Below are 27,912 nucleotides of genomic sequence, written 5' to 3'. Positions count from 1 at the left end.
CAGCAAATTTCAGGTGGAAAGTTTAATATCATCAACGAAGACTAAGTGTCAAATATCAGGCATTTTGGTTGAATATTGAGGCGACAACCTTCAATATTCCGAAACTCGGAAGGTACAGTACCAATAAATTTCAGGTGAAAAGTTTTATACCTCCAACGAAGACTAAACACCAAATTTCGGTGGGATATTGAGGCCACAACCATCAAAATACCGAAAATCGGAAGGTACTTTTTCTAACAAGGGCCAACAAGGTCCAAATATGTTGGTCAACCTGCAGAAGGGCGATAGGCCCAAAATGGGGGTTCAATCCTAGGATGATACACTGGCTATACAGAAGCGTAATTAGACCAATTCTATCGTACGCGTCTGTGGTATGGTGGACAGCCATGGACAAAAAATGCAATGTGGAAATATTGCAAAAGGTCCAAAGAACATGCTGCCTAAGCATTAGCGGAGCAATGAGGACCACACCGACTAGGGCTCTAGAAACAATTTTGTTTGTACACCCAAAAGATATTCAGGTAAGGTATGAGGCAGCCATCGCAGCTGTAAGGCTAAAGTCGATGAGCGAGTGGATCGAAAAGAGCCACCAAACATACCACCAAAACATATTAAAGGTCACAACGGGTGAATCTATAAATCAGGTAGTATCGGACCGTATACGTGAAACTAGTGAAGTAGCCTTGTGCGAAGTGTCAATACCTGACAGAGACATGTGCATCGGGGGAGCTCTAGCACAGATTTCCGCTGGAAGCTGAAACCAGAAACGGAAATCTCCCTCCGTCTGCCGGATCATAACACGATCCTGCAGGCGGAACTCCGGGCGATAACAGAGTGTCTGCTTTGGTTTGATACTCACACAAGGCCTACCACTGTAAATATCCTTACGGATAGCAAAGCAGCCATTAGAGCTATATCAACCAAGACAGTGAAATCTATAACTGTCTTGAAATGTATTAAATCTATAACTAATTACTCCCAACACGGTAAGGTAAACATTATATATACCGGGATTAGGGGTAATGAAATAGCAAACTCCTTGGCAAAACAAGGCAAGGAGCAACCCACGGTAAGTCTAGAAAACGCTAAGCCGTTTAAAGCTACGCGACTAGAACTAAAGACATGGGCAAAAAATGCACATGTATTCCTCGGGAGTAGTGAAGAGAAGGGAAAAAACACAAAAATCCTATGGGGAAACCCAGACGAGGACAAAACAAAAGAATTACTTTTACTAAGTAAAAAAGATATTAGTAGACTGACAGGAATCCTTACAGGTCACCTAGGTCTAAAAGCGCATCTGCACAAAATAGGTTGTGCAGAAAACAGTGAATGCAGAGCATGCGGAGAGGACGACGAAACGTTGGAACATTACCTCTGCCATTATCAAGCCTTCACAAATCTGAGAACCCAGTTACTAGGGAATGACATTATACCAGGACTCGACCAAATTAGGACAATCGAGTTCGAAAAGATCAGAGACTATGTAAATAGGACAGAGATCCTAGACTAAGTCAAAAAAAAAAGATAATCCTCCATAACCCAAAATTAGAGCGCACAACAGGCCTACTTATGGCTTAAGTGTATGTCTATGATCCAGTATCACCCCTCTTATCAACCTAACCTTACCTAACCTACTTTTCTATGGGGGCTATATGAGGATGTGGAGCTATACTTAAAATTTTCAGGTGGAAATTTGTATACCCCCAAACAACACTTAATACCAAATTTCAGCCATTTCGGTGGGATATTGGAGCCAAAGTCCTGAAAATACCGAAAAACGGAAGCTACCGTTCAATGAGGCGTAGACCTATACCTAAAAATTTTAGGTGGAAGGTCGTGTACCCTCAACGAAGACCAAATGCCAAATGTCAGCCATTTCTGTGAGTTATTGAAGTCACAATCGAAAATCGGAAGGGGCTATATGAAGGCGTGGATCTATGCCGACAAATTTCAGGTGGAAAGTTTTATATCCTCAACTAAAGCCATTTCACTGTTAATGACCCTAATTCGGCGGACCTCCTCGTTGTGGAGCATAATAAATCCAATTAGGTGTAAGTTTCTGGTTATGGAAACTTCAACACTTCGAATTCAGTAATTAGTCCACCCGATACTGCTTGTCAGTTTCAATACACGAATACGTTTTCTAAGTGCTGCATACATAAACAGGTCACCCAAATAATTATGTCTTCACTCATCCTCTTCGTAAAATAAACATATTCCCCTTTCTAATTGAAATATGTTATTACGTTTGTGTTTGAATATCCTTATAAATTGTACATATATTAAAAATGTATTACCCATGTGATTACATTGTCTGAGATTATCACCCCCACCACCTAAACCGACACAGCACAATATCGATCTGATCTGATAAATCTCTTTACAATTAGTATGCAAATAATACACTTTTTTGCACAGTTCTGAAAATCATACTGATACAATGTGTGAAACAATGTTAAAGGAAATGTGTTTGTGTGTTTATTTTTCTTCCTTGCATTGAATACTCCTGACTGTGCAAACTCCTCTATACCAGAAACTACAATTTATTTGCTTGTCATACATTTCTCGGAACATGTTAATATTTACAATGACAGATGGAAATTATTGGATGAAGAAAGGAAGGAAGGAAGAAATAAGTTGAATGACACTGAATTTCTTCATTACGTCCTCAATGTTGTTAAAGAGTGCTATTGAAGTTGCCATAAATGATTTCACTAATTATTAAGCAAATGGGAGGGTATTCGATAAGACTCATTTGCAGTTGTATCGCAAAAAAATATTTGCATTGGTAATGGACTGTAAATTTGGAATCCAACGTAGCACGTAGAATGTCAGTGGTTCTATCCAGGACAAGAACGACTTATTGTTTCTGTCATGCTTAAGCCTCAGAAAATGTTAGCCATGTTCGATGTAGGTTATGTAAAAGGACGCGTAGCTGTCGTATTTGTCATATACATCAATAGGAGACCTTGTGGTTCATTGGGTTCATCCTGAAAGAGTATTGAAATGTGAAGTAAAAGAAAATAGATAATTGTGGATATAAGGAAGAAATAGCAGAGATTTTAAACAGAAAGTAAAATACACTGAATATTTTACTTGTTATGAGTTATTGGTTTTATGGTGCGGTAGTTCATTCTTTGCAAGATGAATCAGCCTTGTTGGCTTGGTTTATCAGAAGCTGGTCAGAGAATAGGATCGTGTGTTCACTCATGATTCGCAGTTTCCGGGTCGTGAGCATTGGACAGCCACAATGGTTTGGTTTAAGGATGCGGAGCTGCTGTAATGGCAGGCAATCAACTCGGAGACCTTGAGGTCTGAACATTCTGTGGCCAGTAATATGTCTCGCCGAGGTTCTAATACCTAACTTATTTAGTGAAAACATTGAATTGGTTCTTCGTTGGTATCTTGTGGGCCAGATTGGCTTGGATACCCTGCAACATGGTTCCATTTGACGTTTTCGGACCATTTTCTCAATAAAAACACAACGAAGTTTTCCGATGTTGTAGCACATTGTTGTATTAATACATCCAGTGGCAAGTCAATCGACTGAGAGCCACCACGAGCAAGTTCATCAGCTACTTCGTTTCCCAATATGTCACGGTGTCCTGGCACCTAACAAAGCACAACAATGTAACGTATGTCAAACAGAGCGTTTTCTACTCTACCATAGTATGGAGGGTATATTAAGTTTGTTTTTTCCGTTTGTAACGCATTGAAATAATCATTTGCGACACTATAAAGTATATATTTATTCTTGTTTAAGATAAAATTATGAGTCGAAATAGCCATGTACGTCAGTCCGTCTGTTTTAACCGCTCTATCGTCCTCAATAATTGAGCTAGAACGCTACATTTTTGCACCGGAGTTTCTATTTTCCATAGGCAGGTCAAGTTCGAAGAATGATCTATATTGACCCTCATTTTCGTATAATCCCCATATAATGGTATCTCCCGATTTTCGGTATTTTGCGGATTTTAGCTACATTTTGGATTTAACATTTGAGGTTTCCAGTGGTCACAGAATATCTCCACAAGAACTTGTCAACATACATAGGTCCATGTTGCGGTATAGTCCCCATGTAACGGTACCTCCAGATTTTCGATATTTTGCGGATTTTTTGACCGCACTATCTGTAATTTAACATGTGGGAACATATGTATGTATGTATGTATGTATGTATGTAAGTCTTCCACACTGTCGACCTTTTTGTGGGGAAGAATGTTTCTCATTTTTTTCGAGGAGCTCCCTACTGAGTCTGCTCAGACTGTAGTTAATCGCTTCGAGTCCGGGGCTATTGTTCACTCCCATATTTTGAGTACGTTGCACGAAAAACTGGTGACTGGGATAGAAGAGTCATTGTCCTTGTTCCCGAGTTTCAACGAGAGGGAGGTTGTAACACCTGTGGAAGCGAAGCCTGAGGGGCATCCAAACAAACATCAGTCGATTTTTTTCCTTTGTATTTTTAGTGGGGCTTATAAAAGTTCTGATATCCATGAAGCCTTAGTTTAGTGGTAGGACAAGAGGCCGACCGTGGCATTGCCTCCTTACCGCGGCAAGGACTTGGCGGTGAAGCCTGGTAGGTAGCACACGGCAAAACTTGAAATCACCGATAGGCACGGTTCTTGTACATGACACCCCGGTGATGGGGGACAAAATAAGTTATCGATTGTCTCTGTTTCTTTTTCATCTTCGCGTAACCTGCTGTATCAGAAATATCGCTTTCCATTTGTAGGACATTCATATTTTTCTGCAGTGGAGAGGATTGACCAGATTGCCATGGATACCTTACATTTAAATTCATTGTGCCAGAGCTGGCTAGCCTTATCTCGATATCCTTGTTATAGCTGCCGCATGAAATTGCACATAGGTTGGCTTGATTGAATTGTCGACTTCCATATCCGTTGATTCCGATCAGCAACGCGTCTTTTCATCCGCTATTTAATTTTCTTCGATACTGCATCCAACCCGGGATCCAACTCATTTTAGCTCCTCCAAAGCATTTTTGAAGTCCAAAACCGCCACAGACTTAATGACATGCGAACTGGGTGATTTAGGTGCCACTTGACTACCCAAGTGTATAGTCACCGGTCCAACTATGTAACTTTTTCATGCTGATAGGCCTCACGAAAAAGTTACCTAGTTGGACCGGTGAGGAGGTTCTGATTGCAAAAATGTCTGCCTGGAAGACACTACAATTTTTTTTTCTAGCTTTATGAGAGCCGTATGCTGAGAGTATAGCTGTAGGCGCCTGCTCCTCTTCCTGTTTTCATTTTTGAGTCATCGGTATATAACTCTAAACCGAGTAGAGGTAGGGAGTTGTGGGTCCAAGTCTTCCTGTGGTCTGGCTGAAGTTCAATTGTGGCGATACATAATCACTGATTACACCCGACCCCATATTCGAAGCTGCGCCATTAATGTATCTCCTTCAGCCGGAGAGCACCCTTAGCTGTCAATTACTGCACTAGAAAAGACAATGGATGAAGATCATGCTATGTAGCATTAGATCTCTTACTGCTGAGGAGAACCACCACAATTTGCATTGGTTTATATTGCGTATGTCATCAGGAACGCTAAATCACCCAAAGCCTTGGACCCTGATGGAATCTTCATGGTAATGCTGAAACAGCTCGATGTGCCGGCAGTCGAGTGCCTCACTAAAGTTCTAAACATGTCGCTAGCCACCCATGTCGTTTCCGAAGTCTGGAAAATGGGCGGGGTGGTCCCGCTTCTGAAGCCAAGCAAGGATGCTAGCAAAGATGAATCGTATAGACCGATTTCGCCTTTTTTGCCTGTAGCAAAGACCCTTGAGGCTTTTAGATATCACCAGCGTCTCATAAATAGCTATCCAATTGCCGATCATCAGTATGGGTTCAATAAGCAGAAAATCATGATAACATCGCTGCACGCCATTCCCACATATTTTAGTCGAGGACTCAACCAGAGCAAGCCTTCTGATGGAACAGTGATGGTGGCGCTTGACTTTTCAAAAACTTTTGATACTGCCAAGCACTCTACGCTGTTTCTGGACATTGAGAAGACTACCCTCCAACCAAGTTTGCAACGTTGGACAATCAATTATATGTGTGGACGTCAATCGTACGTGGAATTCAATAACAATTAGTCCAAGCTCCGCTGAGGGAAACGGGGTGGGGTGATATCTCGGGAATGGTTTAACTCTACCTCTCATGTATTTCGCCCCTTCCAGGCGGCATTGAGATCGTATCGTATCCTTCATGTCATTTGTAAAAGGCTGAACTCCTATTTGACTGATCTTACCACCTTTGTCGCGAGGAATATGCAAATATCAACCACTCTGTTCACTATAAGGACTGCAGAGGTGAGAATTTAATTGAATGTCATGGTTTATGGTAGCAGAGATCTGTCCACCAACTTCCCCAAGATTCTAGGGGTCACATTTGACACCATATTCTTATCGTGCGCCGATGCTACAGTTATCTGCGAAAAGCTGAGATGTAGAAAAATGTCTTCATGTTACTAGCCGGCAGCACTTGGGGTGCCTCATGGCTTCTACCTGAGGAGACAAAGATTCTTCCAGTACAGCAACACAATGCCATGCTTTCGTTGCAGCACTTGCTCGTGTGTTACCGTGAGGGCCATCCTAATCACCATATGGTGGATAGGCCTTCCCTCCTACCCAGCCACTTGAGGAGGGATGTTCATAATATAGAAAGTGAGGTCCAACGTTATAGGAAATAACCCTTAGATCAGCAAGTCTGACAGGCAGGTTTAAATAGCATTCACACGGATGCGGTGGCAGATGCAATAAACAACTGTCGTGTGAATGCGGTTCTCGGAGAACATCTCCAATCTATCGCAGCTGAAGAGCGTCAGCTGCCACGAAACTAGAGTAGTTTTGGCCCAACTACGTTGGAGATGGTGCAGTCGTCTGGATTCCTATAGGGCAAAGATCGATGACACCGTGCAAAACATCTCTCCAGAATACACACCATTTGAACTTGCCTTGCCAGCATATTTATGTTTACATCCCATCGAAGCAGCCACGTTCCTACAATTGGAGATAGACTTATTGTTATACTAGACGGTTACAACTACAACATTGCCGCTCTTTGGACATTGTTTGGAGACGTTTATGGAGATACGATGATTTGCTTAAAGCATTCCACCATAAGTAAGAATTGGTGATCGTGAAAATGCAGTGGATGACCTGTGGCCTCAGTCCCCCCCCCCCCCCCCCCAACTCTTTCCAATGGAATTCTTTCAAGAATATAGAGCTATTAGATCCTTCTTGGCACGTTCTTCGTCATTTCTTTTCCACGTTGATTGGTGGTCGAGAATAATGTCGACGTACATGGCATATAAATAGAGTTCCAGGGTGACGCCAATAAGTATTCGTACGACGAATGGGGTTGTGGTGTAAACTACCACATGGTCGGCCTTTTGCCTACGTGCTAGGTTCTTGCTTTCGAAATTACGTTTTCTTTTTAGAAAGTTTCTGTACCACCCATTACCTCGCCAGCAGCCTCTGATTTCGTTTTAATTTATGACATTAAACCTTTTGGCAAATTTTTGTTATTTCTTTTTTTGATCTCTCAAAGGAATCAAAAGATTTTTAAATTTCATTTGTGTAGATTACCTTTCTTCACTCGTGCGCACCATCAATATGCAATACGCACCGTTTTTTTTCTTTTTGTTAAAGGTACAGCATCCTCTTTGCTTTCGAATATTAATCTTTTGACGATGTCATGAAATATAAATGTTCGAATTTTACATTAAGCCAAGCCAAGCTATAAATCATATACGAAGTGTCAAAAAGGTTTGTGTGCAAATGCAGAGACAACTGTAACATTAATCTTAAGGTAACACACTCTATGGGCGTATTCTGAAATAAGGACAAAAGCAAAAAAGATAATGGAAGGCAAAAAAGAAATCAACACCATTTTTTGAGATGTCAAAGAAGTATGAGCTTGTTTAAGGGCCATGTTTAGGAATGGGGAAAATGGAAAACCATGGTGATAAGCGGCTTTCTTAAGCAATTGTTTGCTTGGGTTGAGTTTAGGCGCATATATGAAGTTTAATTTGAAGAAACAAAATGTTGGATATGAAAATATAAAGATATAGCAAAACTAGGACAAACATATTGGAAATCTATATATATAAAAATGGTGTAAAAAATGTATAGTAATTCATAAAATGAGAACGGCTAGGCCGATTTCTGTAAAATTTTTTGTCAGTTATTCGCATTTTCGAGGAGAAGGTCTTTACGGAAGAAAATTTTGGAAAATCCCTCTGGAAAAGTCGGAAAATTGGAAAAATCGAAAATTGAGTTTTTGTATGAAATTTTATTCCTTAATAGCGAGACGAAGTTCGCCGGGTCCGCTAGTTTTACATAAAATGTTGTCCGAGATCTAACTCTCCTTTATGTTTAAAAACATTTTTTGCCTTAATGAGGACATAATATTGCATTTCTTATTTTGGACACTAAAGAGAACGCGTGCCTCAGATAAGTATTGTATAAATAAAAATATGCAAATTTATAAGAATATTTTAAAGGTGTGCTCCTGCAAAACCGAAAACATTAGGCAACTTAAGGGCTGAATACCAGACATGGCTTTTTTGTTGACTTTTTTATTTTGTTCGTTTTGGTATTTCTTTCTTAGTATTTTGACATTATAATACAAACACACACATACATATCTGATACAGTCTCAGCTGTTGATACCACAAATGTTGAATATTAAATGCAAACTTGTTCTCAGAATATCCTTAAATAATGGTAAAATGCTAATGTTCCCATATGGGGTATCATGACATGTAGCTATTTTCATACGACTAATGTAAAATTAAAAAAAAAAGTGTAGTTATGGAAAGAAAATAATTTTTAAATATCGAATAGGATAGATAAAAACAAGTAAAAAAGCGTCAGTCGGCTTTGCCGACAGATATATACCCTCAGCCAATGTGAAGTGAAATTTTCACCTACGGACAGATCGAATGTAGTTAAGGTCTCTTCAGAATTTTGTGGCCCTTTTTGGACATTTGAACTTGCCGACAAAAATGTGGATTAGGAAATAACTGCACTGAGACACAAATGTTGAACTTTTGTAGTGGAAGTACCCTTAGGTAGGACCGAAATGAGCCATTTTAGAAGTTAAACAAAATTTTGACAAAATATTAGGAGATCCAAAGTTAGGACCAAATTGGTTGCCCCATTCAAGTGATATCGTCCTAGCATTTTAGTGAAATTTTTTGAATATTTGGGGAGAAGTACCGGAAGTTGTGGAACGGTATAGCCCATGAAACTAAGTTTGGATATAATATGACGAAGACCAAATGTTGGACCAACTAGGTTGAACAGTTCGAGAGTTATCGTCCACCCACATATGATGACATAGGGGGTTCTTACACCTTTCGGGCTGTTTTCCCAAGAAATATGGACTTGCCTCTGAAAAAACTTTTACCGTTGTAATGTAGGTAGTGAATGCAAATAGATTCAACAAAAATCAATGTGATTCGAGAGCAGGTCTTAAAGTAAACTTATCCGAAATTTTTGTGTGAGAGGAACAAAAAAAAGTAGACAAATATAGTCCATATACGAACCTGACCTATATCTGGTAGATATATTAGGATGTGCAATGTATGGACTCAAGAGTTATCGTGCGCACAATTTTTGAAGTTTTGTGGGGAGGTACCTGAAGGAGTGGACCGATATAGCCCATCTTCGAATTTAAACTATTTTTGACAATCGTATGGGGGAAGTGAGTACAAGTTGTTGCAACAAAAACTGAACTTATCCGAAATTTTGTGGGGTAGGTACCCGAAGGATTCAACCGATTGAGTCCATATTGGAACCTCATCTAAGTTTGGTAGAAATTTCACGATGTGCAAAGTTTGAATCAAATCGGTTACTTTCTTCAAGAGTTATCGTGCGCACAAATTTTCCGAACATTTTCGAACTTTTGTGGGGGAGGTACCGGAAGGAGTAGACCGATGTAGCCCATCTTCGAACTTAAACTAAGTTTGGGCAAAATATTACGAAAGCCACATTTTGGACGGAATCGGTTGATCCATTCGAGAGTTATCGTGCCCTCCAGCCAGCCAGACGGACGGACATTGCTAGATCAACTCCAAATTGTCTGAAACATATTTCGTCCAAACATACTTGGGGTCTAAAACCATTATTTCGATGAGGAACATTTTGCCCGTATGAAAGTGTATATACCCTCTTTAGCATAAATGCTGAGGGTATAAAGAAACAACGGCGATAAATTCGGCATGGCCGAACTTTTTATACCCTCCAACACGAACTGTATTGAAGTAAATATGAATAGTTAGTAACCACTAAGCTCTTCGTCTACGTTAAGTCTAATTCTTTGGAGGAGAATAATATTTTAACTGATGAATAATAATCACTTTATACTGAAAATTTTTTATGTGGAGTTTTTCTAGCCAACTCACGTTTCTATGGCGGCTATATGAAGACCTATACCCACAGATTTCAGGTGGAAAGTTTTATGCCGCCAACGAAGACCAAATACAAAATTTCAGCCATATCGTTGGGATATTGAGGCCACAACCTTCAAAATACCGGAAAGCGGAAGATACGGCTCTATGAGCGCTTTATGAAAACGTGGACCTGTACAAACAAATTTCAGATGGAAAGTTTTATAAACCAAAACGAGAACTACATATCAAATTTCAGCCATTTCGGTGGGATATTGAGACCACAAAGTTCAAAATACCGAAAATCGGGAGATACCGTTCTATGGGGCTATATAAAGACGTGGACCTATACCGATAAATTTCAGGTAGAAAGTTTTATGCCCCCAATGCACTGTGTTGGCACTACATGGGAAGAGGTGACAAAAATATTTTTGGATAATATATCGAACAAAATTTTTTATCAATGGGTCCTAGGGACCTAAAAATACTCTAACAAAATATTGCAGTTTTAGGACCAGGTTTTCTGCATTTGCACGTGGTTCCCATGTAACGAGTCATAATGAATTGAAGTATTTTTTCTGTTACCAAAACATTGTTCAACCGAATTCACTGCAATCCGGTACCAGGTGTTCTTATTGCATAGTTAAACTTCCCGCCAAAAAATTGTCAGTGGTCCATGATTAGGTATACTCCCTATATGATTTATTTCGGCATATTTAAATCTAATAGGTTTAAACAATAAACTCAGAATTCAGAACACCACCTTATAAAGAAATGTGATATCAGTTAAATTTTGACCACAGCCTCCAAATAGGGTTACTATTAGGGTGTCCAAAAAACCCGGTTTTTCCAAACAAAACAGTTTTGGGTTAACCGACATTTTGAACACCCGGTTTTCGGTTTTCAAAAAAATGCAAAACATAATTGATAATATTTGATTAAAAGTGTGCGGAAAGGGGTAAATATACTTAATTCAAAACGACTTCGTTATTATATAATTTTCTCATAATATCTCTGTTATTATAGCCTCAGCATTTATGATCACACTTTCATTCGGGCAAAATCTGAATCATCGTAATAATGGTTTTAGACGCCAAGTATGTTTGGACGAAATGTCCGTCCGTCTGTCTGTCTGGTTGGCTGATGCGCACGATAACTCTCGAACGGATGAACCGATTTGCTCCAAAATTTGGCTTTCATAATATTTTGTCCAAACGTAGTTTAAGTTCAAAGATGGGTTATATCGGTCCACTCCTTCCGGTACCTCCCCCACAAAAGTTCGAAAATGTTCGGAAAATTTGTGTTTACTATAACGATTGAAGGGAGTAACCGATTTGTAACTTTGCAAGTTGCGAAATTTCCACCAGACTTAGAGGAGATTTCAATATGAACTTAATCGGTCCACTCCTTTGGGTACCTCTCATACGAATTTTCGGAAAAGTTCAGTTTAAGACCTGCACTCGAATCGGTTTGATTTTTGTTATAGCAACTTGTATTCACTGCCCACCATACGACGGTACAAGTTTAATCAGGGGCAAGTCCATACTTCCTAAAAATATAACCTGAAAGTGGCAAAAAAAACCCTATGTGTAGTGGTTGGAGCGCAAGATAACTCTCGAATGGATCAACCGATTTGGTCTAAAATTTGGCATTCGTAATATTTTGTCGAAAATAAGCCATATCGGTCCACTCTTTCAGGTACCGCTCCCACAAAAGTTGAAAAATGTTCAGAAAAATTGTTCGCACGATAACTCTTGAAGGGAGTGACCGATTTGGTCGGTACTTTACACTTCCTAATATATCTACCAGATATAGATCAGGTTCGAATCCACTATATTTGTCCACTCCTTCAGGTACCTCCCACACAAAATTTCGGATAAGTTCGTCATACTTTGTCCAAACCTAGTTCCAGTTCGAAGATGGGCAATATGGGTCCACAACTAAAATGGTATGTTACTTATATGGTATGCACGACATCTCTTGAACGGGGCAACCATATTGATGGTTTTTAGGGGTATAAAATATTCCAACAGGGAATTGTTGGTAAAGGCCACGATTTAATATAGTTCACATATACTGATACTGCACGGGTTGGGTATTTTTTAGTCATGTTATCGAACTGAAATGATTTGGTGTTTAGTCTTCGATAGGGGAATAAACAAAGGTATAAACAGAGAATTGTGTGTATAGGTATGTTTTAACAACAACCCACTCTCCCCACATCTCATGGTACCTCCGATTTTATTTTATTTTTGTGTACACAGAACGAAAGAAACTACTTGTCTAAAGTTTGTAATTTTTTCCTCAGATTTCTGCAGATTTTATTATTTTATATAATCTTTTTTTCATATCAACATCGGAAGCACTCAATTGTATCCGTCGAGGATGGTTGTGTCATATTCTATGTTATTGTGGTGAAATATGACATAACTGCGGGACTCCTACTGATATTCCAAGATATTTCACTCATCTGTCAATTTAAGCCCTTCTACGATGTTACTTTGGTGTCCGCGGAATTATTTATAGGTTTTCTTTGGTGAAAAATTATTAGGAAGTCCTGCTTAATCGAATGAAAGAAAATTCGGCGTTAATATTTCAAAATTTTTTTCGAAAATAAAATGATTGTTCTATATCGGAACTATTGGAAAAATGATCAGAAAATCATTTCGCGAAAAGCTAGGAACAAATTTTTTTTCTGTGTTTGATACGGAACTTCATAGACTATATAAACCTACAAGATTAAAAGGGTAGATTCAGTCGTTTTGAGATAAAAGAGGTAACACTAACAAAAATTTATGTGTTCTATTCTACTGACGTGGAGTGTATATACTTCAATATTGTAGCGGTGGAGGGCATAAAAGGTTCGGCCCGGCCGAACTTTATGTCATTGTTACTTGTTTCTTTCCAGTTTGTTCTCTTCCTGCAATTCCTTCTCTGCCTGTATTTCATTCACGTACGCCACCCATTCGCTTTTTGTGGTGACTCGTCGGCTTCCTGTATCTTCCACATCTCTACGCGAAGATAATAACAGAACCGAAACGACTACTACAGTCGAACACCATTAAACCAAATATTACAACGGATTTCCAAGGGTTTGGGATGCTTCAGTAGACCCTGACTGCGAATATGTTTTCGATTAGCCTTAGATCAAACCACTCGTTATGAGTTTAAAAACTTTTTCCATACTTATATCAGGTTAGAAACATTTTGCGGCTTAGTTTAGCTTAAGGTTTACATATGATCCACTGGAATATAGGGCGCATTGCATCGCCTGCACAGATAAAAAATACATTCTGTGGGATCGAAGATAATGTACACCAACTAAGTTTCTTACAAAAAGTTTTTTAATGAAATGTTTAATTGCATATATACAGCTGGCAAGGACTCTGCGAATTTTAAAAATCAAGCCTATCATACATATATCAAGCCTATCATATATACATATATAATATCAGCAACGGGTATGGGAGGTATGTACCTATCTACATATGTATGTGTATGTACGTACCATGACTATAAAACAACAACTACTTGAGTCTGTGAATATGTGTACAGGAAACCTGTTCTCTCAACCCAAAAAAAGGAAATACGTTGAGGACACAAAAGTGATGATTGGAGGTATTGCTTAAATTGACCTGAAAAAAGAATAACAGGTCTACGTCATTGCCACATTTTTTGCATACATGATAACAGTTTATTGAACAGTTTATGGCAAAGGGTAGGAGATTTGGGGAAAAAATAAAGCTATAGCTATCAACAAAAACCATAATAAAAAGTGAATCCATTTCGGTACACAAACAATTGAAAATGGTAATGGATGTGTTGAATATGGATTCTTCTTCTACGAAAACAATTTTGAGTATTGCTGATATTGCATTTCATGCTGCATATTTTTACATACATACATATGCCATGTTAGTTACATTGTTTACTCGACTGAAGGGTGTGTGTTTTTTTCAAGGGGTGAATTTTCGTATTGCGTTCGTAGTTATAGGAACTTGTCGAAACAATTGTAACCCGGCTACATTGGACTCTATTTCTTATTAACATGTAGTGAAGTTTTCCCCTATAAAAGTGAACATGTGAGGTTATTGTGTTACAGAAAAGAGACAAACTTTTTATTGCTTCTATCAATATATTATATTGCTCTCTAACATAAATTTTTATTTTCTGATTATTTTTAGATTGCGCTGTGCTTTTGTGAAAAGGGCACGGAAAATGGCTTGCTGTTGAGGTAAGTTTTTTGAAATAGTTTTTTTTAGAAATTAAAAAAAAAAATCTTTTAATAATCTTGTATGGTATAGTTTATTGGCTATAGCATACGTTTGTTCTTGATGCCTGATTCATTCATTCCCACACGTTGATGTTGACGTTTCAAATAAATAGAAAATTGGGACATTTCGATGGCTACTTATAACTTTTTATATCCTCCACGATATTATGGAAGGAAGTTTGTTTTTCCGTTTGTAACGTATTGAAATTAGCGTTTGTGAATCTATAAAGCACATATGTATATATGTTCTTGTTCAGGATAAAATTCTGAGCCGAAATAGCCATGTCCGTCTGTTGTAATCACTCTAGCGTCCGCAATAATTGAGCTAGAACGCTATATTTTTGCACCAGAATTTCCTTTTTCCATAGGCAGGTCAAGTTCGAAGATGGACTTTATCGCCCCACGTATTGGTATAGCTCCCATATAATGGTACCTACCGATTTTCGGTATTTTGAGGATTTTAGCTACAATTTTCAACCGAACTAGCTGCAATATTACATTTGAGGTTGGTAGGGGTCACAACACGTCTTCACCAAAAACTGTCAACATAGGTCCATGTATAAGTATAGCCCCCATACATATAACGGCACCTCCCGATTTTCGGTATTTTGAGGATTTTAGCTACAACTTTTAACCGAACTAGCTATAATTTAATATTTGAGATTCAAAGAAGTCACAAAATTACTTTACCAAAAATAGTCAACATAGGCCTATGTATAGATATAGCCCCCATATAACTGTACCTCCCGATTTTCGGTATTTTGAGGATTTTAGCTAAAAATTTTAACCGAACATTTGAGGATCTTAGAGGCACAACACTACTTCACCAAAAATTGTCAACATAGGCCCATGTTTATGTATAGCCCCCATGTAACGGTACCTCCCGATTTTCGGTATTTTGAGGATTTTAGGTACAATTTTCAACCGAACCAAGTCCATATTTATATTAGGCAATTATCCTTGCCGCAACCGTCAGTTTGGTGGAGAGAGAGGTGAGGCATATGGTAACCCTTTGCCTCTCAACACCCTCCCTCATCAACAAACTGACAATTGCCGCAAGGAAAATTGCTTAATGTAAATATGGACTAACTGTAATGTTACATATGAGGTTCACTTTTTCATAAAAAAATTTCAACATAGGCCCACGTATAGGTATAGCATCCATGTAACGGTACCTCCCGATTTTCGGTATTTTGAGAATTTTAGCTGCAATTTGTTACTGAACTAGCTGTAATTTGACATTTGAGGTTCATAGGGGCCATAACACTTATTCACAAAAATTGTCAACATTGGCCCATTTTTAGGTATAGCCCTGATACCCGATTTTCGGTATTTAAAGGATTTTTGTAACTAATTTTAACAGAACTAGCTGTAATTTGACATTTGAGGTTCTTAGGGGTCCCAATATTTCTTCACCAAAAATTGTCAACATAGGCCCATGTGTAGGTATAGCCCCCATATAACGGCACTTTTTACACTCCGATTGATACACCTCTAAAACATGTTTTTTGTACGCTTCCGTAGCATCTTCTGGCGGTGAAAATCGTTGATGATGTGCGGGAATCAAATAAAGTCGTTGAGATCTAATTCGTCGCTATACGGTGGATGTCCCAACAATTCCACGTTTTGTCCGGTCAAAAAGCGCTGGTTTAAATCGATGTGTGAGGGCTGGCATTGTCATGGTGCACAATGATTCGTCTTCTTTGATCGTTTTTCCAATTTCACAGAAGATTTCAGCCAAAAAAATAAATTGTAGGGTACCACTCAGAATTAACCATCCTACGTTCCTCAAGCTGTATAGTAGCCACATGCTCAGTTTAGCCGAAGAAACAGGCGAACATTTGCTTCTAAGTGCTTCATAAATGAAAAAAATTAGTGGGATTTGACTCATCGTCGAAGACCGTCACGGTCGATTGATATTTTGTTTCGGGTTCATGCACATACATAGATCCAAGATTCGTCGTCTGTTACGATGCCAAAGATGCCATTCAATCATGGGTGCAAGTGATCTGGCATGTCATCTTTTTAGCATTTTCATCGATGAATTTTATATGAGCGTGGACCCCAAAAGATGCTATACATTTTTGGATCCAAAGCATGTCATTTACACCAATGCTTTGACATGTCATTTTTACCAATGCTTTGGCATGTCATTTCCACCAATGCTTTGGAATGCCATTTTTACCAACTCTTTGCAATGACATTATCGCTACAACGAGAGTTTTAACAACGTTGGTTGTGATTTCGAGTCTCCGACAACATCAAGCCTATTGTAAATAATTAATCTTATATATTTCGAAAAATGTGTATAAATAAGATCACAAAATGCATCTCTATTGGATCGATGGAATGGGTTCAAATGCTGGTGAAAAGATCAAATCTTTCACGACTTCCTTTGCATGGGCTCAAATACTGATGAAAAGATCGGATCTTTCACGACTTCGTTTGAACCAATGCAAAAGATGCCATGAAATCACGTCATCGCATGGAACCCCTTCCCTCATTTTGGACATTGAAATCGGATGCGGAAATTAGCGATATTTTATAGGGTTTTTAGTGCTAAGATGCAGCCGATGCTACATCTTAGCCTCCAAATTTAATTTCGAATAATATATACAAATTAAAAGATATGGTCTTGCTGCACATGAAAATCACTAGAGTTGGGTAATCTAGTTCCTAGTTCCTTGTACTAGTTCCAAAACGTATGAGTAACATCATGAAATATAACGTGTGATGTTAAGTATACGCAGTTTGTTCAAAGAAAAAATGTGGGCCATTGGAACTGCGAAGTGAACTAGATAGTTCCTTTGGCACAACTCTAAAAATCACATGCGGACAAAATTATTTTGATAATTACGCGATTTACACGTATTTTAAAATGCATATAAATTAAAATGGGTTATGTGACATCTATTTCCATTTCAGAAGCTTTGAGATATATCGTCAGCAACCCAATTATCTTCCTCAATAGGAAAGCTTTTATATGAATGTCTATAAAGCAAAATCCGTATATTTTAATGGGAGATTTAAGCAAAATGAAGGAAGTATTCCTATAGATTTTTCCAAAATTGTATACTACACTAGCAAAATGCCCGCTACTTCGTATGAGGAAAGGATATAAAAAAAACAAATAAACGATATTTAATATGGAAATTGAAAATACTGAAAATTTTGTTGCACTAATACCAATTTTAATCAATATTTATTTTTATTTTAGTACTGTTCGAATCCTCTTTAGTTCGATTTTCAAAAAGATCAGCCGTATCTCACCCTTACACATTAACAGCGAAATCAACGTCGCACAGCAATACTCAGCTCTGTCCCTACACCCAAAAACAAATTGAGTACCATTAAGTACTTTTCGTATACTTATTGTACGTATTTCGACGACAGATCTCAACCATACACTGACATTAATACAAAATAATTACAATAATCGTAATTCCAAATACAAGATTCCAGCTGTATCCGTTCGTCCAATTCCAAATTGTACCAAACTTAGTATCATTTCGTACTATCCGTACCTATAAGAAAGATTTTCCTAAACTACCTCAATCCTCAATTACTGTTAAATCTTAATTCCAAATGTTAGGATTCCAGCTCTATCCGTTAAACCAAATCCAAATTGTACCAAATTTAGAACAATCCAAATTGTACTAAATTTAGTACCATTTAGTACTTTTCGTACCCATAAGTTTGATTTTTCAAAACTACCTGAGTCCTACTCTTCGACTGTAATCGTAATTCCAAATTTCAGGATTCCAGCGCTATTAATTCACCCTAATCCAAATTGTACCAAATTTAGTACCATTTAGTACTTTTCGTACCCATAAGTACGCCTTTCCGAAACTACCTGAATCCTACATTTATACAATAATATTAATTCCAAATTTCAGGATTCCAGCTCTATCCATTCACCCAAATCCATATTGTACCATATTTAGTACCATTTAGTACATCTGGTACGCATACGTACGACTTTTCAAAATTTCCTCAATCCTACAATCCAACAGTAATCTTAGTTCCTAATTCCACCTCTATCCGTTTACTTAAATCCAAATTGTACCAAATTTAGTGCTTTCCGTACCCATAAGTACGAATTTCCCAAACTACCTCAATCCTACACTCAGTAATCTTAATTCAAAATTTCAGGATTCCAGCTCTATCCGTTCACCCAAATCCAAATTTAGTACTGCTCGTACTCATAAATACGAACTTCCAAAATCATTTCCTTATTTCAACGCCACTTCCCAAGAACAAATTGTACAATTTTAGCTCTACACCCGATACCAAATTTAAAAGGATTTAGTACTTTTCGTATATTTATGGTATGCACGTATTTTTTAAACCACCTCCATATACCAACGCTACACACCAACATTCACCCTGACTCCAATAACAAATTGAGTGTCATTTCGTAATTTTCGTATACATATGGTACGTGTTTCGACAACCACATATATCAACCCTACACTGACATTAAGACCAAATAATAACAGTAATATTAATTTCAAATTTGTAGGATTCCACCTCTATCCGTTCGGCCAATAACAAATTTTACCAAAATTAGTACCAATAAGTACTCTTCGTACCCATAAGTACGATTTTCCAAAACTACTTCAATCCTTCACTTCAACAGTAACCTTTATTCAAAATAACAGGATTCCAAATCAAAATTGAACCATTTAGTACTATTTGGTACATTTCGTACCCATAAGTACGAATTTCAAAAACTAACTCCATCTCAATCCTAAATTCCAACAGTAGTCTGACCAAATTCCAGGATTCCAGCTCTATCCGTTCCCCCAAATCCAAATTGTACCAAAGGTAGTACCACTTAGTACTTTTCGTACCCATAACTACGAATTTCCCAAACTACCTCAGTCCTACACTCCAACAGTAATCCTAATTTCAAATTTCAGGACTCAATCGCTATCCGTCACCCAAATCCAAATTGTACCACATTTAGTACTTTTCATATCCATAAATACGAATTTCCAAAACTACCTTAGTCCTACACTCCAACAATAATATCAATTCCAAATATTAGGATTCCAGCTTTATCCGTTCACCCATATCCAAATAGCACTAAATTTTGTACTTTTCGTACACTCATAGTTTCCAAAAACCCCTTTGTTTTTCTTTGTTTTCATCAGTGACCCTCAGTCCAAATTTGAAGAATCAAGCTCTGTTCGTTCACCCAAATCCAAACTGTACTAAATTTAATACTATTTAGTACTCTTCGTACCCATAAGTACGAATTTCCAAAACTTCCACAATCCTAAACTCCACCAGTAATCTCAATTCCAAATTTCGAGATTCCAGCTCTTTCCGTTCACCCAAATCCTCACTGTACAAAATTTAGTACCATTTAGTACTTTTCATACACATAAGTACGAATTTTCAAAACTATCCCAAACCTACACTCCAACAGTAATCTCAATTCCAAATTTCAGGATTCCTGCTCTGTCCGTTCACCCAAATCCCTATTGTACCAAATTTAGTACCATGTAGTACTTTTCGTACACATAAGTACGAATTTCCGAAACCACCCTCATATATCAATTCTACACTTCAATAGTAATCTTAATTCCAAATTTCAGGTTTCCAGCTTTATACAATCCCCAAATCCAAATTGTACTAAATTTAGTACTTTTCGTACCTATAAGTACGAATTTTCAAAACTACCTCAATCCTACACTCCACCAGTAATCTCAATTCCAAATTTCGAGGTTCCAGCTCTATCCGATCACCCAAATCCCCATTGTACCAAATTTAGTACCATTTAGTACTTTTCATACACATAAGTACGAACTTCCAAACCTATCTCAATCCTACACTCCAACAGTAATCTTAATTCCAAATTTCAGGTTTCGAACTCTATCCGTACACCCAAATCCAAATTGTACTAAATTTAGTACCATTTAGTACTTTTCATACACATAAGTACGAATTTCCAAAACTAACTCCATATCTTAATCCTATGCTCAGTCAGTAATCTTAGTTCCAAATTTCAGGTTTCCAGCTCTCTCCTTTCACCCAAATCCAAATTGTACTAAATTTAGTACCATTAAGTACTTTTCGTACACATGAGTATGAATTTCCTAAACCATTTCCTTTTATAAACACCACTTCCCAACCTTCATTTACATACCAAATTCAAAGTTTCTAGCTAAATCCGTTCAAAATATACAACTGGTACTAAATGTTGTAACTTTTAGACATTTTCGTACACTTTGAGGTCGAATTTCCCAAAACCCTTTGGTACATCTTTCTAACTCTCCATCAGTTACCCTCATTCCAAATTTCAGAATTCTAGCTCTACCCGTTTGCCTAATACAAAGGGTACCGTATTTAGTACCTTTTAGTACTTTTCGTACCCTTCTAGGTCGAATTTCCAAAAACCCAGCCTTATCTCACGCCTACACACCAACAGCAACGCACAGTCAAAATTTCAGCTTTCTAGCTTCAGCGGTTTCGTCTGGGCGATGATATATATGCCAGTCAGTCATTCACTCAGTCATCACTAAGCTCTTTTATATATGTATATAGATAATGAATGTGAAAAAACATTTTTTTCAAACAAAAAACTATTTGTTAACCAAAATATGTGTTTATTTTGGCTGTGACAACGAAACTATAAAACCAATCTGTATGATTTTAGTCTCATTTGATTCACCGTGAAGTTTTGCTTTCATACATATTTTTTTCTATGGACCTTTATTTTGAAAAAAAAGTTGACTTACATTCAATAATTTATCAATTTATTATACATTTCGCGAGTACTGAGTAGGCTACTTCCAGATAACTTTTTAGTAGCAATTGCTCGCGGTAAAATAATTAACGTTTTTATAATAATTTTTTCTTTAAAACGAAAATAAAACCGTCGTATCTTTTGTCCGCATCAACAAAAATCTGGCTCGCGAGCGGATTCGTACTGGGAATTTGTTTCTTAACCTACGTACAAAAAATCTTTCAAGTAGCGCGAAAAAAAAATTTTAACAATTTTTTGAAATGAAATATGGAATATTTGACAACATTTGTGATATACCCATTGATATGACCAAGAATGTGCCGGATCGAAATAACGGTTTTAGACCCCAAGTATGTTTGGACGAAATTCGTTTTAGATAATTTGGAGTCGATTTAGCCATGTCCGTCCGTCTGTCTGTCCGTCTGGCTGGCTGGTGCGCTCGATAACTGTCGAACGGATCAACTGATGCGAACCAAATTTCGGGTATCGTAATATTTTGTCCAAACTTAGTTTAAGTTCGAAGATGGGCCATATCGGTCCATTCCCTCTGGAACATCACCCACAAAAGTTCAACATTTTTCTGTAAAATGGTGTGGACGATAACTCTTGAAGGGAGGAATGAATTTGGTCCAAACTTTGCACATCGTATTATTACTTCCGGATATATAACGGACTTGAATATGGATTAAATCGGTCCACTCCTTCGGGTGCATCCCACATAAAATTTGGATAAAGTGAATTTAAGACCACCCTTTACGGCGATACAATTTTTTCCTTGCACATTTCCATACTTTTTGAGATATTAGCCTAAAAGCTCCATGCAGATTGTTTCCGATTAGTGTAGACTTTGGACATGGTATTATTTCATACAGTCATGTATCAGGTTAGAATATGGACTATATTGGGTATCTCCCACACAAAATTAGGAAAAAGTGAAGTTTAAGACCTCCCCTCGCATCGTTTTGATTCTTTTTCAGTAGGTTGTTCTAGCGACCCCATTTACAACGGTACAATTTTTTTCCGGAGTAAGTCAATACCTCCTGAGATAATGGCCCAAAACCTCCAAAACCCTGCCTACTGAAATGGCTATTGTGCAAGATAACTCTGAAATTTTTTCAAAAATTTCTTCCAAACTTAGTTTTACGTAATTTAATATTTCGAGTCCTTTATGAAGAAATTTGGTTACTAAAAATGTTTGGTATATGTCAATGATTTGGTATAGCCCCACATTACAGTACCTACAGATTTTAAAGCAAACGCATGATACTAAATCAAAATATTTTATATACGATTTGGTTTTGTTGTTGTTTTTTTTTTTTTTTTGGCCTATGGCTGAGGTATATCTCCGTCAGTACAGCTGACTGATATTTTCTTAGTTGTTCGAAAGTCGTTTAAGAATAATCGATTATCCGGTTTTCGCACAGTCAACAATCGACTACGACTTCTAAAAAATTTTACGACTAATAATCGAGTAATCGATTAGGGGAAATCGATTTCAAGTATCCCTATTCTGATACTACATTGATCATAGATGAGAAAAAAAGGAAAAGTTAAGCATTATCTTCTTCGTCAAAATAACTAATCTCTTAAAATGTTGCTTTCTACTAAGGGTCCTCATCCTATTTTTAGATTTATCGAGCAAGTGATTTATTTTATTAAACGAATTTATTGCTTCGTTAAGCATTCGCATAATTTCCAAGAAAATAGTCATCATAAACAATTTGCAAAACCACAAAGATTTATTTGTTGAGGGATTGAAGAAAATCGATTGAAATTAATTCTTGAAGATAATAGCAAATAATGCAAGAGAAATAAGTTCATCATTATTCTGTGTAGTGATTGTTGTTGTTAAGGGGACAAACAGTTGAATGATTATTGCATAGAGTGGGGTTGTCAGCAAGACGAAGGAAGCGAACACTCTGCAAACAACCAACATCTGGCAATCTTTTGCCAAGAGTCAACAGTAAACAATCAATTTTGCTGGTATTGCTGCTGTTACTGTGACGGGATCATCACATTCATCATAATCTTGGTAAAGCAACAAATAAACGACATTCAGCTGTACGCCACAAAATCATGATAATAATGATTATGATGGCGTTAGTGACGGCGTCAATGTGGCACAGTGTTTTATAAGTTATTGCTGTTGTTCTCTTATGTCTTGAAAAGTTAGGGGAAGATTTCTAAAATGTCAAAGATTGTTGTGATATTCTATTTGTAGTTCAGTGTTATTGGACATGTTTTATATAGCCGCCTCCAAATATCGAGGTGAATAACGTATACATAAGCAAATGCTTTGGCTCCAACCACCCAGCAAACCAAATGTCTGATGTCCGACACGTCTGAACAATTTCGGAAGCAAAGTCGTTCAGATTTCGTTCCGATTTCTAAACAATTTTTCGGATAGGAAATAGTTCAGATTTTGTACCGATTTCTTTCCGATTTCGGAACGAATGTCGGAAAGAAATTTCCTTTCCGAATTTCCCAAGGATTTTCTTCAGATTTCGTTACGAAATCGGACAGAAATCGATCCGATGTCGCTAAGACATTTCGTTCCGAAATTATGTCAACCACTTCATACAACTTTCGTTAAGATATCGTTACGATTTCGGATCCGATATCGGACGTATCGTCAGAATTTTGTTCCGATTTCGTTACGATGTCGGTACGATTGGTTTACTGGGCACTTATTTAAAATCTCTAACCACTGTTGCAATCAATGCAGTGTTCTAGAAAGTAGCACACTCTTACTCCATTCCGTCTGCATGGTTATTTATCTACTAGTGTTCTTCTTTTTGGTTTGTCTTGCTTGACTAAAATAAAAAAAGAAAATTAAGAAACGGCATAACTATGAAGGCAAGCACAGTTATCGCTGGAAATACAAGAAAAAACAATTGAAATGAAAAAATTGGAGCAATGACGAAACGTAGTTATCGCCCATAATGTTTCACATCTTTGGATCCTCTTTACATTCATTTTCTTCATTGTCGCCATCTTCATTTGTATTGTCTCATCAACGAATCCTCCTCATGTGGTGGTATATCCTGTTTGTTTTAATTGTGTACATTGCGTTTCTGTATTGTGTAAATTTGTATGTGCCTGTGCATGTACCATGGCATGGCATGACATTTTCTTGTAACTGTCGCACTGTTGCTTCCGGGGGCTATACTTATTCAACAAATGATGGTAGATGACACACAATAGTAACAATTTTATAGATACATATATTTGTATGTATGTTTATTTATGTATACATATGTATGTACATATTTATCGTGTTGTTGCTGCAGATCCTAGCATGCAGCATGTAACAAATGATAACGGATACTGACATTGAAGGATACAAGTGAAAATGTAACATTGTACAGACTTACTTGGGAGAATATTAAGACAAAAAGGATTCCATTTAATTTTGAAATTTAAAAATTTGAAGAGAACACTCAAAGGGTGCTTATAAAGTTAAAATATGATTTAAAAAATTTGAAAAAGAATATGCAGTATGCTGGGGCAGGCTTTGTTGTAGTCAATGGAATACGAAAATACATTTGGCTTTTTGGTTACTTCATAAAGTGATTTTGTAACGGTTAGAGCAAGAAGAGGTTTTCCTAGAATTTGAACTTCAAATGGGCATAACTTTTTAATTTAACAACAGGTTTCTATAATTTTTATACCCATTCACCAATTGATGGGGGTATAACAAGTTTGTCATTCCGTTTGTAATACCACGAAATACTCATTTAATATCACAACAAATTAGAACGGCGTTAAGTTCGGCCGGGACTAACTTGTTATACGCTCCACCACGAGATGTGTTTAAGTAAAATGAAACAATTAGATTCCTTTCGTTTATGAAGAAGACTAAATACCAAATCTCAACAATTTCGGTAAAACAAAGCGGCTATCCTTCAAAATACCGAAATTCTGGAGGTACCGTTGTATGGGGGCTATATCAAAACGTCGATCCATACCGACAAATTTCTGGCGAAAAGTTTTTAGATTTAAAGGAGGCTAAATACCAAATGTCCCATATTTCTGTAAGATAATGTGGCTAAAACCTAAAAACCACCGAAAATTAAGAGGTATGCTTCTATGAGGGATGTAGGAAGACGTAGACCTATACTGATAATTCTCTTCTGGAATATTTCATAACCCCATGTAAGACTAAATAATAAATTTCAGTCATTTCGGTGGTATATTGACGTCACAACCTTCAGAAAACCGGGAGGTACCGTTTTGTGGGGGCTATATCGAAAAGTGGACCTATACCGACAAATTTCATTCGGAAAGGTTTTTACCTCCAACGTAGACTAAATACCAAATTTCAGCCAGTCGATAGATTATTGTGATATAACCTTCAAAATACTGAAAATCGGGGGCTATAATGGCGTGGACCTTTCTTGTGGCAAGTTTTATACCACCAACGAAGACTTAATACCACATTTCAGCCATTTCGGTGGAATATTGAAGCCACTACCTTTAAAATACCGAAAATCGGGAGGTACCGTTCTATGGGGACAATTTAAAGGCGCACAGTGTCACGACCATGGCCAAAAATGGTAAAAATCAAGTACTTCGGAATACAAATTTATTGAAGAGAATTTATAGTAAACATTTCAATTTGAAGGAATTTGAATTATGGTATTGATTTGTCAAGTAGTTTTGTCCACGTGAAGGTTCAAATCCGATAATTGTTGGAAATGTGTATTATTGTCCTTATTTCACTGAAATTAATGACTTGTATTATGCTACAAAATTTTAATATGTAAAATAATTTATCGTTCTAAAACGAATTTATAAAGTTGTTTTGGATGTAATTAACATGGATTTAATTTTGTTTGGAAGTAACTAGTGATCATATGGTGTTTACAGCCACCCAAGTCTGTGGCATTTAGTTCACCGATTTTGTGAACCAAATTTTAAAATTAGTGCAGTGGGAAAAATTTATAAAATTGTATATCGATATTATTGGCTGTTTGAGTTGTGAAAAGTGAGTACTTCAAACGAATAAAGGCTTCAGCTGCAGAGGTCTGCAGACGAACATGTTATTTCTCTTTTTCAGGGGTTACTTCCCTTTTTAACAAAGCGTTTTGTGGTGTTGGCCATAGCGCGAAAACGAATGAACCGATCATCATATATTTTTGTGAGCTTATTAAGTACGCGATAATCTTGCTTTAAAGCGAGAGACTTTTAAAAATATAATTTTTTTAAAAAAATGGTGAATAGCGAAATTCAAAATTCGATTTTTTGCCAAAAATGGGCCGTTTTTTGAGCATTAATCGGTCAAGAAAATTCTCATATACAAAGACAAGAGTTTGATGTATTCAATAAGCTCCTAAAAACATGAAGACTGAACACCAAATTTCAGTCATTTCGGGTAGATATTGAGGCCACAACATTCAAAATAACGAAAATGGGGAGGAACGGTTCTATGGGGCTATAGGAAGACGAGGACCTATACCGACAGATTTCTGATGGAAAGTTATTAGCCCCCAACGAAGACTTAGTAAAAATTTTCAGCCATTTCGGTGTGATAATCAAGCTAAAACCTCCAAAATTCCGAAAATCGGGAGGTACCGTCCTATGGGGGCTATATGAAAGCGTGGACCTATGCAGACAAATTTCAATGTAAAAGTTTTATAGCCCCAACGAAGACTAAATACCAAATCTCAGCAATTTCTGCGTAATAATGGGACTAAAATCATCAAAATACCGATAATCGGTATCAAATTTCAGTAATTTCGGTTGGAATTACGGGTCTATGGCGGCTATATCAAAACGTGGACCAAACATCCCAATTGTTTGTCCTGGAGATTGTCAATAATAGGTACGTGTACCAAAATTGATGCACCTACGATAACTCCTTCTATTTTTGGCTACAGTTAATATAAACTCGCGACATAGTGAGGCGTGGACCCATGCTTACTACTTGCCGGTGGAAAGTTTTAAACCCCCAACGAAGACTAAATACCAAATTTCAGCTATTTCGGTGGAATATTGAGGCCACAACCTTCAAAATTGGGGGCCACGTTTTATATTGAAGCCTCTACCTTTAAAATACCGAAAATAGGGAGATACAATTCTATGGGGGCAATATGAAGGCGTAAACCTATAACTACAAACGAAGACTAAATACCAAATTTCAGCTTTTTCAGTGGGATATTGAGGCTATTGAAGGGAGCAACCACTCCAAACTTTTATCTCCTAATATGTTGTCCAAATTTAGTTTAACTTCAATAAAAGTGGTCCAAATCGATCTCCTAGGGCTTTATTCCAAATATGTATATATTTTTGTCGATTCTATATTGTCCATAGATGAAAGTTTCAATTCACACAATTCTATATTGTCCATAGATGAAAGTTTCAGTTCACACAGACTGAGGGTATATCTCTCTCGGTAAAGCTGACTGATACTTTTCACTTGTTTTCATACAAAAATATCAGTAATTCGGTATTTAATTTTCCA

General features: G+C 37.3%; 1 long non-coding RNA gene across 1 annotated transcript in view; it reads left to right on the top strand.

Moving 5' to 3' along the window:
* The window catches only part of LOC141394723 (uncharacterized), a 509,351-nt gene that overhangs the window by 209,973 nt on the left and 271,466 nt on the right, over positions 1–27,912 (top strand). The window contains exon 5 of the long non-coding RNA XR_012410479.1: positions 14,607–14,656. This is a non-coding gene — a long non-coding RNA (uncharacterized lncRNA). The remainder of the gene's footprint in view (positions 1–14,606; positions 14,657–27,912) is intronic.

The sequence above is a fragment of the Musca autumnalis genome, unplaced genomic scaffold (assembly GCF_047663935.1).
Source record: "Musca autumnalis isolate F117 unplaced genomic scaffold, ASM4766393v1 scaffold_2, whole genome shotgun sequence".
Classification (NCBI taxonomy): domain Eukaryota; kingdom Metazoa; phylum Arthropoda; class Insecta; order Diptera; family Muscidae; genus Musca; species Musca autumnalis.
Note: the sequence above shows the minus strand (reverse complement) of the source record. Positions and strands in the feature narration are given on the sequence as shown.